Below are 17,703 nucleotides of genomic sequence, written 5' to 3' on the forward strand. Positions count from 1 at the left end.
ATCTTCTGTTTAAGAAAACAGTGTCTGACAGGAGAAAAATGGGAACAAAATGATCATGGATTTTCAGCTTGGAAAGAAATTGCATACTGCTTTTATTTCAGATTCTGGATTTGAATATTATCTTGTCCGGAAAGGTTTGATGAGGTTTTGCTGCCAAATATCAGGATGTTCCTATCAATCCCACACCTTGTCTTCTGATCACCGTGGAAAAATGGATCATTCAGGCCTGTTTTATGTTCAAAAAGGCAGTTTATGACTTGAGTAAGTTAGCCTGAAATAAAGAATTATGTCTTGGATGTCTGTCTTCCTCATCTGCATGAATTTAAAACATCTATTTGAACTGGCACTGATTAACAGTCTTTAAAATAGCACAGGGCATTTAATTGAAGAGGACTGAAAATATGCAAGGAATAATAGGCTGTGAAAGGAATGAGGTTACATAGCTAGATGTTTTCTTTTTCTTTGTAATTTGCCTTTGAGCCTAAGTTAAATTCCCTTTTCTGTGTATATAAGATAAGCAGTAGTTATTGGTCTTGTTTGAAATTATTTCTTAATTTCATTAAGGGTCCAAATCATTCTGGAAAAAGAGAGGCTCAGGCCCGATGCAGAAGTCACACTGAGCCTGGACTGTTGGTCTGTAATGATGTGTCTGCTTCAGGCTTATGGGTTCCCCACATCTGCCTCAAACTCAGGGATCCCTCCTTTGGTTTCCAGATCTCCTGGCTATTCTGGTTTCTTCTCTTTATTTTTCCTTTCTGTTTATAAAAACACTTTCCACTGTCGTATCATCCGAGGATGTCCACTGGCTCTTGGGTGTCTCTCATACAGTATGGACATAGGTCCCATCCATGCATCCAGAGAAAGGGTGCTGTGAATTTTGTGTTTCCCCTGAGTTGGGTGCTGAGGCACAGCTCTAAATGACAGCCCAGGAAACCAAGAGGGAAGTTACTAGGCTATTTCTAAGCAGGGAGAAAGGCAACGGAAAAGAAAGGACACTCTTATTTAACAAATTATTCTGAAGCTTTTCCCCATCATCTTAATTATTAGTTCCTCACTATTTCCTTCCATAAGTAATTATGAAGTAGAACAGTCATAAATTATAACTTAATTTGCCCCAATTAATGTTGAACAATCAGTGCAGTTTGCAGAATTGAGTAATTCAGCTGCACTAATGGATTGTGGTGAAAATGTGTTTCTGTCACATTATGTAATGCTCTGTTATTGTCTTTAGCTCAGCCCATGAGATGCTAGAAAATCTCTTGTTTGTGCTTGCTTGGAAGCTGGAGTCTGTCTCAGATTGCCAAGCAAATTACGTGGGTTTTCTCCTCAGTGCTGTTACCAGGAACCCTGACAAAGTCCAAACCAGGAAATGGCTCGATTTCTTATTCAAGGGTAATCTTTATGGCAAAAAAAACCAGTATGAACTCATTACAGATAAGTGTATTTGCTATATCCATCTCCAAGATCATGATCTTGCATAGCAATTTTCAAGACTACCAATTTCCCAATGGTTTGAATGGGATCTACAAAGGCCATTGATAAGTTTATTTCCTGTCATGGGATTAGACTCTGTTTCCAATTACCATCCTACAGCTTTATGTGCAACAGATCATTGACTATATAAAAGATAGGATAAAAAACAAAAAAAATCTGCATAAAATATACTTCTTTTAACTTGTGCCACATTCAATTTTTTTTCTTTTGACTTTTAATCATGCAATTTAGCAAGAAAATATTTTCATTTAAAAGTGAGTCTTCCTGTCTCCCTTTCTCTTTTTTTTTTTTTTTAATGCATTGTCCTCATTTTCACTTATTATCTATCTGTTCTTACCCCATTTCACTTTCATCTGGAAAAGCCTGGCAGTTCTGAGCTATCACACAATCTTTTTCTTTTAGAAAAGTCCCAGACATTGTGTTAAGTTCTTAGAAATTCCAGTTGGGTTAAGGAAGATCACAGGGTAGTTAGATTGCCCTGTTTTCAATAAATAATATTGAAATATTGAATAAATAGGTATTCAGCCTGAAGAAATGATAAGAATTGTCTCCCAGATGACACCAGTTCTCTAACAGGAAGTTTCTATAAAGACATTTGGCTCCAGCCTGGAGAGATTGGAGATGAGCACATTTCTTTATGACTTCTTGACTGCCTTTCAGCACAAGTCCCCTCATAACAAGATTCAGGTCTTGGCCTAAAAAAGGTTTTGGAAAGGCCTTGGAATTAGGCCTTCTATGCCAGAAGAACATGTGGCTGGGACCCACTGTAATGGAGATGCACATGAGACTTTGGATGTATCTCCTGTCTGGAGGAACAGATTTGAGTCACAGCTACAAGTCCTGTGTGAGACTTGGTTTCCCTCACAGGACAGCAGGATGAATATAACATTGCTATTTTTTCCTCATTTTTGGTATGCATTTCTTTTTCATTTCTTTAGCCACGTTATTGGTTAGTTTACCCAATGTACACAGACTCCATAAACCAAGTATGCCAGAGTAGGAAGCTGTGGTGCCTCTGATGAGTCTTCTCTTTGGCTTTTGGTCCAGCTGTGATTTTCTGGCTGGAAGACTGGGAGCAGGGAGAGTCTTTCTGAAGCTCTCTGTTTTTTAGCCACACATGAAACACTGCTGACCGCCAGCTCCCTCTCCATGTCCTGCTTAGCACCTCACATGCAACCATATGGGACACGCGTTTTAAGTGAGAGGTAATTTGGCATCACTTCTGGCTCACCTAACAACTGATTACTCCAGATTTCAGTGTTTAGGTTTTACTGCTGAGGACCAAATTTTCATCCACGTTTTACTGAACATGCCACACTGAGTTGGGGCATATACCTTAAAAGTTGAAGGTGATGGGTTTGGTGACCAAGTGTTCCTGCTTTGCAAAACCTGTTTTACAAAAGACTTGTGCTTTCTGCCCCACACAGCAGTTCCTCTCTGCAGCTATGGTGACAGCCTTCAGGCTCATAGATGGAGGAGTTACATGTTCCAGTACCCAGGTGATTAGGCATGTGGCTTCATGCTTTTTTTTCAAATCTGCTGACTTTGGTACTCAGAAATTTTGTGCAGTCTTTGTCAGATATAAGGAAGACATGAGGAGGAATAGATTTGGGCTAACTCCCACTCTGTGCTTAAATGCCTCTTTTACCAACCAGACTGTACGTTCTGAGGATTGCCACTTGCTGTGGTGGGAATTTCAGATCTAATGAAATATTTGAAAGCTCAGAAGACTGAGAATGTGTAAACAACGCTTCTGAGACAGGCACCTTTTTGAAGTGTTTAGTAAAAATACCTGTAAACATCTGCAGTGTGGAGGATAAGCAAGTGCCTGGTTGGGTCCTGGTCTGTGTCAGGGGAGGCCAGGCAGTGCATGGGTTCTGTGCAGGGACAAGGGTTTATCCGAGCCTGTGATAACCCCCTGCACGACCCCAGGGAGGGACTTGGCTTTCCCATGCCTCTCTCCCTTCACCCACACAGTAGATTTGCTTTACTGTTCTCTGTGGTGGCTGCTCCAGAATAGCAGCAACCCTGCTCAGATGTGTGTGTTGAAGCTCAGAGATGACTCAGATAAACTGGTTTTCTTTCTGAATTTCTGAATGCAGTATTAGCCACTCTGATTTCTCACTTCCTTCACTAGATATTTGCACGGAGTGCTGGATTGCAACTGAAGGTCTTCACTGGGGTGAAACAGGGCAGTGGGGCAGCTGGGAGTAGCTCTCTCTGACTACCATGTGCTGGAAACATACTGAGGCTTGCACTGATGGTAAATTAGATTACACCCAGTGAAGTTCAAGCAATCAGCAGACTAATTGCTCAAGATTTCACTTGGCAGCAGTGCTAATGTGTGGCACTTGAACACTTTCTCACTTTTTTAGAGATGGACATTTTCTTTCGAGAACAGTTTTATATCTTTGCTTTCTGCCTTTTAACTTCCCTCTGAGCAAACCATACAGAAAAAACACCCACTTAGCACTGATGGTAAGAAATTTTCTTGGCCAGTATAAAGACAAGATGCTGCTTCCAGGCTCTGTGGCTGCTCTTGGGAGGCAAGGAAACACGCTGTCCCCAGCATATGGGTGAACCAAGATGCTGGAAGACTGAGCGATTTGCTTGTGATCACAAGTTATGTCAGTGGCCAGGATTAAAAACCAAATGTTTCTGGCTAACCCTGGGACCCATTATCCTTCCTCATCTTGGGATCACCAAGGAAAATGTCAGAGCTTCCTGGAGACGAGAGCTGGCACAGCAAGACCCCAGGCAGAGCCGCATGGCACCGGGGGAATGTTTCACATATTGGGCCACCTGCAGCTTTTTTCTGCCTCACTGTGACATGGGTTATGTTCTTCACAGGCTTTTAGAGAGGGTACACCAAGGAAGGGAAGGCCGTTTCCTTCCAAGGAGTGAAAAAAGGGTAGATTCAGTGTTAATTTCTCGAGAGTTTTCTGAAACTATCCAAAAAATTGATTGGGACTTGCACTGATGTCTGAGTATCTCCATCATCTGCTATTTTTTTGTAGGATAACAGTTAAATGAATGGTTAGAAACATCCCATGTTTATAAGGCAGTAACTGTTTCTTTGGCTAAATTAATTTATAAGCAACTTTGAGTAAGACATACATCCTGAGGCTTTTAGTCAATGGATTGTCCATGATGGCTTTATTGCCAGATTAATGTAGCATACCTCTGTGTTACTCTTAGCAGATGGATATGTGGTCTTTTCTTTCTTCATCCTAAAATAATTTAATAAGGGAAAGATGAAAAATGAAATGGGCTTTCAGTATCAATTTAATCTGCAAAGGGCTTTCAATATCAATTTAATCTGCAGCTATCAGTAGTACTGTGCACTAGCCATAGCTGTGTACTCCTTCCTTGATATCCCTGGAGGCTCTGTATTGTTGCTAGTGTGCCTAAACACTGCTTTCATACTTCAGCTGTAGTGGTTTGCTTGTACATTTAACTCAGTTCTGAATTTTCTGGATTTTTTTTATTGTCTGGAATAATTGCAACTTCCCACAAAATGCTGCTTTTGCTTTCAGAAATCTGAATCTACTCAACTTAGATTCCAATTAAATGTTATTTTTAAATGAAAATTCAAGTAGCTATGCAACATTCTGTGCTGTAAATGACAAGGCAAATCCATTTCTTCCTATAAAGAATTAAAATAATTTGCAGAGAGACCATGATGAAAGTCACACAGAAGTGTGGAAGGATGGTTTCAGTGGGGTAAATCTACAGTTCTCTGAATACTGTCGCTGTTCCTATCTGCATCAACATAACAAAGGACAGGGTTTAATCCAAAGTCTAAAGCCACTAGTATTGTGAGGGCTCAATTTTCCCTCCAGCCTCAAGCATTTCATTGTCTGCCATCCTTCCATGCCATCTCTACAAGGCCCTTCCCCTGACATGGAGCAGCCCGTAGCTCTCCAGGACTGGGCTCAGCTTGGAGCACTGGGAGAGAAGCTGAGCTCTCAGCCTGCAAGCAGAAACGCTGTGTTTCCAGTTGGGAGCTATTTGCATTCTCAGATGAGGATGACTCAAATAGCACGAGCTGTGACTGCTGCTGGGAAAATATCATCTGGAGGATGGAGTGAGCCACAAGTACACCCATTCCTTCTCACTGTGCTTGTTTCAGAGTCCCTTTGGCACTTTATGAAGGCAAGTCGGCAGTGGCTTGTTGCAGGAGCAGCAGCCTTGCCTTGTGTGAGTGTGAGTTTCTAAAATCTGCAGGCAGATTTCATCATCATGGGCAAGACCTTGGCTAGGGCTGGCTGGGAAAGGATTGGCAATTGCCTGGCACTAAAAGGTTGCGTGATTGATGGGACTCCTTGGGAATGAGTATGTCCTAAGCAGCACAAATTAGCATTTGAGGCTGCACTTGCTTAGCTTATACCTGAATGAAGAGATTCAGAGAACAGAAATACATCTCTCAGCACCGTAACAGCCATAATTGGCCTGATGTTACATTGATCACAGCGCTCCTTAATGATGAAAGCCAGGCGCACTGCTTTCCAAATCTACAATTTTACACTTAACTAAAAATGTTAGCATTTGGATTTAATTAAACACCCTTGCTTGTCCCTGTTGGAGGGAGATAGCAAAGGGAGGAAAGCCACAGTAAAGCTGCAAGGATGGCCTGGCAGGACTGCCCTTGCAAGCAGGCACCTCCGGTTTCTGAAACCAGCATAGAAAGGCCGAGTGTGTAACACTGGCTAATGTTCTGGAACGTTCCTTAGAACTCACTATCTCAGTACATCTGCAAATGCTGGCCACGTTCCCAGCCTTTATTTTCAGCCCACTTCTGTAAGATCTTATGCATTTTCTCTTTGGTTGCCATCAGACATTGTCGTTAACTCCCTAAGGCACAAGGATGGAGGAGGCAAAGCACAGATACAGATGGGGTGGTCAGCATTAGTGCACCTGTACACAAAGGAAAACTTTGTGACAATTGGGTTACAGAGCAAATGTTCCCTCAGTTTGACCTCCATGAATCTGTGTTTCACAAACGCTTCAAAGCTAATGCTTCTGCAAACTCTTTGCAAGGCTTGAGGTGACCATCACACTGCGATCCACAGAGCAGCCCTACAGGTATAATATGTGTTTGACTGGTGGCATCCAGAACCATTTGGCACAGGAGCCAAGAGGAAAGAGCTGAATGTATTGCGGAATGAAGTGAGGAGAAACCAAGGCATGGCTGAAAATTTTTTCTGTAGGGAACTTATCGTAGACGTGACAAAGAGTTAGAGGATCTGTATGTCAACATGGTAGAAAGTTAATCTGTTCCGTGGCTCCTAGAACATCTTGTTTCTTTCATGTGCAGGATAATGGGGCTCAGAAACATGATTGCAACCTGTCAGAGTTGCCATGAGGGAAACCTGCTAACCCCTACTGGGGTTTACAGACAGAGAGCTGAGGAATGGTTAAGTTACATGTGAGCACATGGGTCTCTGTAAGCAAATTGGCCAAGTCTGTAATGCAGTAATTTGCAGCTGTCAAATAGTTAATGTCGACTCAGCCTGCGGACTCATAAATTTTAGTTTAACATGCAATTCTTCTCCGACAAGTGTCTATATAAAAATAACACCTTCCTACAGAAATTATCTTCTATCTATGTGTAATCACATGCAAATCTGATTAATTTGCTGACTAAATTAAAGGGAACAGTTTTGAAAAATGGGTGTCTAAAGTTAGGTACATCCTATTTATGTTCCTAAATATGCAGTAAAATTTTAAGTGGTACTTAAGTCTTGTCACTTTGAATTGCCCTTGGAGTAGCTTTTAAAATCAGGTTACCTTTCTAGAGCCTTGAAGTGCAGAATTAGATAAGTAGGTTTGAAAATATTTTCTTCGTTTTTATTCCTTATTATGTCAGTTGAAGCTGGAAGTACACAGCTGCTCCAGGAGCAGGCAAGCAGATTTCTTTTTCATTCCTCTTGCGATTGTACAAGCCAAAAAGATGACAACTTAGCTTCTAGATCCCAGCATGAGTTTGTAGACCTGGTAGTTGGAAAAACAAACCAAACATCTTTTTTACTTGTAAACTGACTGCATTTGATCTGGAAATCATTGAGATGCAATAAACATGAACTCCATGATTCTGTTTTTATGGAGTCAGTTTTCCGAGTAGAACCACACGTAACAAAACAATCATTATAGTTGAATGTCAATGCTTATGAAAAGGACTGGATTGAAAACATTGATGACAGAAGCCTTCTGTTTATCCCTGGAACAGCAGCGACAGTGGTACTGTAAGCTACATCACACTGTTCCCCAAACAGTTGACACCCAAAGGACTAACTTGTGTTATGGCTTCAAGTGCACTATTTTGCTGGATTTCTATCCATGGTGAGTGCTCCTGAGCTAGTGGAACTCTGAGTTGCAGAGCCACTGAACAGGTACTGGTGACTTAGGGCACTTCACCTTACTGACATTTTTGTAGCTATGCTATTGCTAAACACCTTTTGGAAGCAAAGGGGTGAGGAGGTAGCTCAGCTGCTATTGCTTGCTTGGTTTCCACAGACAAGCTCACTGCTGTTCTCTTGGTTACTGCTGGTTGTGCAGAGCTTGGGCTTTTTTCCCCTCACTATCTTTTTATGCTGACATCTGTCTGTTGGACATCAAAGGGCAATCTTTCAAAGCCAGAAAGTTGTATGACTTAGGGAACACTTAAGTGATGATCTGCAGAAATGTGGGTGAGCTTGCTCTTGGGAGAGGCATTCTGCTGTTGTGGTGCATTAAAACAGCTCTTTGTATTTGGGCAATAACAAAGATTAATTTGAAAGTATTAGCTGCCATCAGGGCTTGACCTCTTCAGAAAGTATTCTTTAGTCAGGGTTTTAAAGTGGATTTGGAAAGATAATTGTTCTTGTCCCCGGGTAGAACCTGGGCAATTTATGTGCTCAGCTGACTTGCCACTTTGGCTTCAATGGATATTTATTCCATGAAGTGCATGGTTGTGCTGTGTGGCAGAGGGTGATGGTAATGAGCAGATCAGATACGTGCAGACAGAGATACTGCTCAGGGTGATACATCCTTAATTGTCAGTAGTCTTATAGCAGGCAGTGTGCTCAGTACTGTAGCACTTCAGTGCAGGGGAAAATGACACTGATTATTTATCTCTTTGGTTTTTTCCTCTGTGTGAGAGTTCACAAAACATTTGCAAAAAAGCTTCATTCGATGGCCATGAAAAGATTGTTTGTATCACTTAAGCCAGTATACCACTCAGATAATTGAATTTTGTACATCTCCTGCCTGATAATTTTCTTTCTATAATATTTCAGTATGCATTTTTTGTTCCCAAGAAGTCATTATTGCTTTATCCTACAGCTTTCATTAGTAGCCAGTGTCGTGTATCTCAGCTTTCTGGAGTTGCTATAAATGGATATCACAATATTTGATAGGGCTTCCTAGGAAAAGTGAGAGAGGGGGAGACGTATTTCCACAGGCTGAATTTCCATCAGATCACAAGATGCAAATAGGCATTACCAAAAGGATATTTTTCTGGAACTCTCAGTCCCAAATAATATCTGAGAACTCTGATGTTGGGCCAAATCCTGCAGTGGGATCTACTGGGTGAGATATAAACCAGAGATCTGCGGACTCATGAACATTTTCATGCTATGTTCCTCAGGAGCAAAAGATCTGGGTGGACTGTCATAACTACTTTTTCAGTGCAGTTTTATAAATATCAGGTTTATAAAACGCTAATATAAATGTCCTGCATCAAATACCTGGCCATGGCACCTGCACTCTGGCATCAATCAGCTCCCATGAAATATGGGAAATGAAGTTATGCGTCTGGTTGTGTCCCACCACAGCTGGCTCTGGTCACTTTAAGCACGTTGGAGTAAAACTGCTCTCTGTGATGTGTTTGTGCATCCCTACCAGTGCTGCTGACTGGACCCATAACAAAGCTGCAGGATGCAGACATAAGAGATGGTGAGGACATCAGCACAACTACTATTTCCCATGACTGACACACCCGTGTTGCACCAGCTGGTGGTGGCAGAGGGGTGGAAACAAATCTTCTTAACGTGCACCTGCTAATATAAATTAATTATTATAGTAATGAAGCCAAAGCATGAAGAATCTGTTCTCTCCAGTCCATCTTTCACTCTGCTTTTCTTTGTAAGCATGCAGAAAAACATCACTGTATTTCTTTCTTTTCCTTTGTGCAGTTAGTTTGCTATTTCTGATTTGTCATCGCTCCTAATGTTTCATTGACTTCTGACTGTGACTTGTTTATTCAAAGCAGCATTAAGTGCCTAAGAGTTATTGAACAACTAACATAATGAACAAGTCATTCCAGCAGCAGAGCTGGAGCTTGCAGGAAAAGGTCATGGAAACCCTGGGCTGAGATGTAGGTTGGAAATGCATATATGGTCTGTTCTTCTATCAGCAAAGCTAGAAGCCAAATATAGGAAGGTGTGAGTGGTTGCATGTTTGTGTGGGAGAGCAGGGATGCCTGGCATGAGATGTTTATGCAGGATGAACTCCTGGCTGGGGAAAAAGATAAAAATTGGTTATTAAAACTGCTGCAGCCAAAGGAGTGAAATCTCACCTGCAGTAGGAGATGTGGGAGAAACTGTGTTTTCTCCTTATCTCTTATTTACTGAAGGTATTAAATGTCCTTTGGTTGACTTAGCTTGGTTTAGATTGGGATCTGCTCCACAATGTTATACTCGAGGGAGGCTCGACAGTCACCTGTAGCAAGGCTGCAATAGGTCATCTCAGATCAAAATATAATTTCCCTATCTTTAGAAACCTATCTAATAAGATTGGTGAACTGTTCCTGACATGTCGAATGTGACAATTTCCTCCTACCTGGAATTGCTGTTTTTTGCAGGGCATGCTGCTCAGTGAAACCACCAACCAGTAAAATCCGTTCAGAAGAAGGGAAAATGTGTGTGGGAAAAGGATTTTGTAATTCAATCTGTGAAATTAAAATATCATTGCCAATATATTACACTTCTGTCACCTCCACTGAAAGAAAAAATTCAACAGTGGGCTGGAAAAGGGCCCCAGACTATTTCCCTGTGTTTCAGGGAGGAGTTGGATGGTCATGGGACTCCAGCTGTCCGGCATCTACAGAGCAGCAGCTTGTACCCTCTGGAGATCAGTCAGATCTCATTAACCTGTAGCCAGTTATTTGTGCAGCTCTGAGCTCCCTCTTAGTGAAAAGAAGGCAATTTGCTGCATTTAGGTGCTAATCTTTTCACCTGTTCCGTAAAGAAAGATATGTTTGGGATGGAGAACATATTCCTGGTAACTCTGGTATCCAGAATCCCCCCAGTCCAGTGGGTTTAATGGTGGATTTGGCACTGCTGGGTTAACAGTTGGACTCGATGATTTTAAAGGTCTTTTCCAACTTCAGTGGTTCTATGATTCTATGATAGATGAGACAACATTGAATGCATGCCCTCTGTGTTTGAAACCTGCCCAGTGGCTTTTCGTAACTCTACCTTCTGGTGAGTTACATCATTTCAGCAAATTTAAGAGCTGCTTGTCCAGAAAGAGATCCAAACAGCTTGCGAGACTTTAATCCCAGTCATCTCTTTATATGTGTCCTTAGCTGGAACAAACTAAAGCAAAACTGCATTTTCAACCTATTGATGATCCTTTTAAATTCAACATTACAGTAACATCACAGGTTATTAGCACAAAAATGTCAAGGTTCTTACAGCACTAAGTCTTAGGGCTATAAACATTTATACTAGCATGCTAAAGAGATTTGGGCATAAGGGGCCATACTGGCATCAGGGAGCAGCTGAAAATATGAGTAGGCTAACATTAGATTAAACAGAGGCAGGCAGTAATTTAATTGGCATTTATAAGTTGAGAGAAGGAAAAAATAGTAACTTAAAAAAAGAAATGCGGCTAGGAGATTTTGGAAATCAGGGAGGTAATTTGCTTTCCAAAATGATTCACAGCATCTCGTGTTAGCTAATTAGCAAAACAGCAGGTTTGTGAATTTAACTGCAGTGGGGTTAGGGCTCCGTGGGCTCGGTTCTCATCCAGGCATTCACTGGGGTCTGTTCAGCCCCCTCAGTGCTTCTGCTCTGCTCTTTGGCATCTGGGAGAGCCTGGCCTCTTTCAGAGGGCAGAGTTACAAGTGGCTGCATTCTGCGATAGGAGCCAGATGAGGGTGAAAGGGGCAGGTGGAGAGGCAGGAGATTATCCATTGACTGGCATGACTCAGCCATCCATAAAATGATTTTCATTAATGTTTAATGTGTGTCAAAAATGTCAGCATTCGTAAGAGAGGCAGATAAATTATTTAGTCCTGTGAGTGTCTTGCCTTCCCTCTGCCGCTGATGTATGTAAAATGTTTGCCCTGGTTTTGTTTGGATGTGGGATGCTGGTGGGGGAGTTAAAGGGATTGCTGTTACACCCGGAGTGTTTCCTGGCCAGAGCCCCGGAGGAGCTGCTGCCGCTGCTGCTTCGCAGTTCAGCGCTTGGTCAGAGAGGTCTGGGCAATCTGAAGGCAGCTGCCAGTGGGGTGTGCACAGGCCCTGATGGTGGGCTGGCATTGGTTGTGGATTAGTTGCAGAGGAGCAGACCCTGGGAAATTGTAATAAAGAGTGGGGTGTGACAGGAGGTCCTTCTCCCCAGGTAAGGGCTGTGGAAGCAGCTCTTGGAATAGCCCAGCATCACAGTGCAGCCTGTGAGCCTTTCCCTGGCTCCTGATGGAGCTGCCTGATGTGCCCCCGAGCTCTGCCTGATGTCAGCTGGACTGCTTTCTGCTGCTCTTCTTGCTGCCTTGGTTTTACTGGGTTTGCCCAGAGATGCATTACCCAGAGACCTGCAACTGCCCTGTTTGGATGAACTGTGTCCTGCTCAGGGGTGGGAGCAGCCTCTGTGATCCCACCAGGGCTATGGCTGCTCTCCCATGTACCCCTCTGCAGGGATGGTTTCTACTTTTGCCTGCCCTGTGTCAAGAGCTTAAGACATGGATCTTACTTTATCCCTAACCAGGGAATTAATGCACAGGAAGGGAAAACTCCCCTTTGAGTTGCAGATTTAGGTTTTATTTTATTCCTTTTTTTTTCTTCTTCTTTTTTTTTTTTTTTTTTAATCAGCCTCCCAGGATGACACAATAGCTGCAAGCTGAAATCATAAGCCCTGGCAGAAAGAAAGAGGGACCAAAGGAGATGAGCAAAGGCAGAAATGTATCCAGTCAGAAGGGATTTGAGGCGACGTGAGACAGGGGAAATGTAAGCCTAATTAATTGTGAGGTGCTGGTTTGTGAATGTTGAATGAACCACAGTCAAAAATGACTAATTTAAAACCCACTTTGACATTCACATTTGACACAACCATCCTTCCTGGACAGGGATTTTTCTGAAGGCAGTGGGAACTTGGTCAATCTATTTGGATGGTGCATGTTGAACTCTGTCAGAAAAATTAAAAAGATAAAATGTAGAGTGTTTTTAAACATGGGGGGGTAAATGAAATTGCTTTTTTTTTTAGGATTTTTTTCTCTTTTTTAGGGCAGTCACAGGCTTTGGGACAAGGATTTCAATTGGCCTCTAATTAAACTTGCTTTCTTAGTGTCTGGCATGAAATCCCCCTGAGAGGCAGATGTTTGCAAAGCACACTTGGGGCACTGGCATATGGTTCCTTTGTATGGCTGGCGTTTCAGCAAAGTGCCTCCTCAATGTTGTACATAATTAGATTTTTTTTTTTTTTTTTTGGTCCTGGAGAAGTTACTGATGGCTGGGGACCTCCAGGATGTGAGTAGGAGGGTTTCTGGGATACTGGTGGAAAACCCTAAGCACGTCACTGCTATGTGACAGGTGCTGGCAGATGCCCTTTTGCAGCTTTTTGGGAAAACCCTGTTGACTAAACCAGTGCCAGTTAAAGGATATGATTCTAACCTACAGAATTTAATAGAGGATGGGACCCAGGGTACCCGGCCTCTACAGCTTCAAAGAGGGCCTGCATCCTTCATGCAGGAATCCATCAGCAGTTCTAAAATTTTTATGGGATTATAAAATTCTGAGGAATGTTTCCATAAGAAACCCAATTGTAATTGAGAGGGGAGTGAAATGAAAAGAAAATATTCATGCACACTTGGCCTCGATGGAGACCATGGCCGTGTTTAAAATGTGACTTCAGATTACAAATGGCCCATAGCTGTTTATTAACACCATAAGAGACTGTTACATCTGGGTGGTCACTGATGTGCAGAGCAATTTGTAGATCAGAACAATCTGTAGATGGCAAGAAACTTAACCACTAAAAGCTCAAGGTGCTGAATATACTTATTTCCCTCTAGGGCAGCACATCTATCCCTTGTATACTTAAGAAATAAAACACAGGATTTTGTGTCAGATGATCTAATTTTTCCAGTTCTCCTAACATCTCCCATTCCTTCCCAGAAAGTCCTTTCTGTGATCACCAGAGCAAGTCTTTCCTACTGTCGATGCCTCATTTTTGCCTGTCTATAAAAGTGCAGTGCAACAGTTCCCTGCCTCAGAGAACTCGGAGAGGTTTTTTCAGACAAAATTAATTCATGTTTGAAAGGTGCTTTTGAGGTCTGTGAACCTGACTGTGCTTTACTAATGTGGGCAGTCATTATTTCTGTTCTGTAGAGAGGAAAACCAAGATCTGGCACAGTTAAAACAGCTTGTTCAGGATCATAAAGCAATTTAGGAGCAGAACCACAAATAGAGCCAGTCATTTGACTAGCAGTCAGATGTGCTGTCCACAGGGCTACATATAATGTCTAATTATTTTTCTAAGTGTAAGAACTGAAAGATCTCAGTCTGATTCCAAAGTCCTGATGAAAATGAAAAGGAAATGTGCAAAAGATTGACTCACAGCCATTGCATTCTCTTGGCATTTCTATTAGTGTATGTTTAAAATGAAATGAGTAAAATCCCCCATGGATGAAGTTGAAGCAGAGCCTCTGCTGCAGATTGTGCATAAATTCAGTGTCCTTGTGATGCTTTGAATGGTTTTGTGCCACATGAAAAGGCAAAGCCTGGCTGATGGCTTAGGTGGGATGCACAGGGTGGGATGTTTTGGGCTTCAGATGCTGAACACAGCTTATTAGAGGCCACACGTGCACACAGGCTAATGAATTTGCATGCTTGCTGCAAGCCGCTCTATCTTCCTTGAGGCCTTGCCTATTCTTTGGCTTGATTTCAAGCTGAGGCTACTGTTTAAATGTGTGGACATTCAAAGGCTGTGCTGGGAGGCTCAATGCTGCCAAGTACCCCGTGAAAGGAATAACAATCTCAGCAATTAGCAAGGTCCCCCAAACCCTTACGGGAAGGGGCTGTGCTGGCAGCAGCTGTCCCTGTGCAGGGATTTGAGCAGTGAGAAATCAGAGGGACCCTCCTGTTGGTGTAGAGGGGGAGAAAAACAGCCAGACCTCTGAAGTACACTGACAAAACTTGGAAGGGGAAGTAGCCTTATTACTGCCACCCCATAGATGTGACCAGAAGGATATTTCAGCAAGCAGGATTGGTGTATAATTAATAAAAAGAAGGACAGGATAAAGAAACACACAGGAAATAATATTAATCCTGGACTGAGCTTAACTATTATATATAAACCAAACATTCATATTTTAATGCAATGTAATGCATGTGACTTTGGTCCTAGCTGGGATAAAAAGTGTGGCATGTGGTGCAGTGGGATTAATCTTTTGTGCAGACTATCTGTTTGGTGTCCAAGGTTCTTGCAACTTTTGAAGCTATGGCACGGATCTGTGTGTCAGTCTGCACACTGGATCTGGTGGCTGGAGAAAGCCAACACAGGAGCATGGAGGGGCACAGCCACCATCCTTGCCCCAGGGCTGTGGTGCTAATCCTTTCACCCTGTGCTGCCTTTCACCCTGTCCCTGCCACACTCCAATCTGCAGTCCTAAATGCTTCCTGTGAGATCAGGTATTACCTTTTATTGGTTATTAAGAAGAAGTATATAGTTCTGTGTTAGTCTTCAGTAATAGTTATTTATAATAATATTTGCAGCTTAATTTTGTGGGTTTTTTTTTCTCTCTGGTGCTGTCTTTAGATTCAATTCAATTCAATCCTTCCTTCCTTCCTTCCTTCCTTCCTTCCTCTGTGAAATCAAAGCCTGCTCTTCTGCTGCCTGCAGTGGGGAAGCATGGCAGGAGAGCCTTGCAGGCTCCTGGGGACCTCAGGGCACCAAAATGCTCTTTCTTTGCATCAGGGATCAGGCTGTTGTCCACAGAGGAGCAATTGGCAGATGCAGAGTGTCCAGCCTCATTTATCTCTGCCAGATGGTGCTAAAATACTAGTCCAGAGTACATGTTGCTTCTATTCAACCAAATGCTTGTGCCATGCTGTGGCCTCTCTGCCTTTGAACCAATAAGCCTCAGCCAGCAAAATCCCAGAGGCAAAGGCCTCGGCAGCCCTTGGCTAAGCCCCTCTGTGTGGCTTGAAAAGCAGAGAAATCAAACTGGGAAGGCTCACAGTCCTGCAGGGACAGACAATAGCTTGTGGGAAGGGGAGGAAGGGGTTAAAGAGGGTTTAGCACACACAAAAAGTAAATATTTGAGGCATAAATGCAGAAGGAAAGAATAATGGAGAGAGAAGGCAGGAGGAGGAAACCAGAAGTGTAAAGAGAAGAAAAAGAAGGATTATATTCTGCTGGAAAACAAAGGGATGTTTGTATGAGAAAAGCATTGGGGAAATGAGGGTTCAGCTCTGCACAAACTTTCTGTCTGACACTGGACAAGTCAATCTCTCTGTGTCTCAGTTTGCAAAGGCTACAATGGGAATACTAAAGTCTCCTTTGTTCTGCCTCTCTGCTCACATCAGACGTCCCTTCTGTTTGTGTGTTGTAGAAAGCCAAGATGCTACAGTACTGCAAAGACAAATAAATTCCACTGAGACTTGGAGTGGGGGGGAAAATAAAAAGGTAGAAAGGCAATAGGCAATAGGCTATGATAAACCTGGGAGATAAGTGCCCCAAAAGCTGGGGTGTGGGAGTGGGGGTATAGAAATACAAGAGAGGCCTTTACTGGGGGAAGAAGAAATATGGACCAGATTAGTCCTACTGTTGCATCCTGGACTCCAGTGGAGTTCCTCGAGGGATGGGTTTAGCCCAAGGAGTTCAGTTTTGTTTGGTTAAAGAAACTTTATGCCAAAGTTTTTAAATAGTCAAATCTGTTCTGAGAACTATGAGAATGTGGGCTGCCTTTCCTGAAACATTGCATGGGACTTGGGATGAACAACTCTTGCTGAAGGCATCAGGAGCCAAGTGATTAAGCCCCATGCAGTGCTCTGACAGGAGGCCTTCTCCTTGCCTACGCATACTTTTTTTAAGTATAGAAAGTATTTCCATATTTCCAGCAGCTGATCTTTATTTGAAGCCAAGAGCTGCATTTTTCAGGTTAGAACTGAAGCTTTTCTAGGAAAAGCCACTCTGGAGCAGACCATTGATCCATCTAGCCCAAGACAGTGTCTCCAGCAGAGACCCTGCACTCTGCTTTGAGAAAGAAATGCTAAAGCTCACAGGGCTCTCTCTGGGGATAATTTATTTTTCACTCCAAGAAAAGTTTGGCTTTCACTTCAAAGTCTGTAGGCTTACATTCTTTCCAAAACTCTTGCTTATTTTATTAATCTTTATGGTTCTCTGGAGATTTTTGTTGTTTGCTGATCTCCAACCTGTTCAGGAAGCCCCTTGAGCTGCTGACCTCCATGTCCTTCGGCAGCGAGCTCTCCAGGCCAACTGGGGCATTTGTGCAAGGGAAAAACAAATTTTCTAAATTTCAAGATTGCTGCATTTATCGTGGAAGCATGTCTTAAGCTTCTCAGCTCACCCATCTGGCTTCTCATTACAGCATCTCATCTAAAACTGTGAGCTGCTTCTTCCACCCAGGGAATCCCTGCTAGGAGATGTTCTGTGCACGTGCGATGTTGCTGTGCCCTGAAATGGGAATCAGCCATGCTGAGGATCCACTCTTAATTCTTCAGTGCTTCCAAGAACACATTATGCTGTAAGCTGCTCAGGCTGTCATGGTGTGCTTTCTTCTTGGGTCACTGGAGTAATAAAAGTTTGTGGCCAGTCATAGTGTCCCTGCTCCATGGATAGCACACTAAGGCAGGGTGTGATGAAGGTGTGAGGGGCTGCAGGGTGACTGGGTCACAGCACCATGCTCTCTCTGCCTCTCTTTTGGCAAAGAGGTGATTGCAGTGCTCGAGTCTCTTGCCAGACCATGCAGGTAGAAAGCAAGAA

The 17,703-nt window shown here is 42.8% G+C and overlaps 1 protein-coding gene across 1 annotated transcript in view; it reads left to right on the top strand.

Moving 5' to 3' along the window:
- The window catches only part of LOC128790931 (kalirin-like), a 406,721-nt gene that overhangs the window by 135,736 nt on the left and 253,282 nt on the right, over nt 1-17,703 (top strand). The gene's annotated exons all lie outside the window — the stretch shown is intronic.

This window comes from Vidua chalybeata, chromosome 7 (genome assembly GCF_026979565.1).
Source record: "Vidua chalybeata isolate OUT-0048 chromosome 7, bVidCha1 merged haplotype, whole genome shotgun sequence".
NCBI classification, from domain to species: domain Eukaryota; kingdom Metazoa; phylum Chordata; class Aves; order Passeriformes; family Viduidae; genus Vidua; species Vidua chalybeata.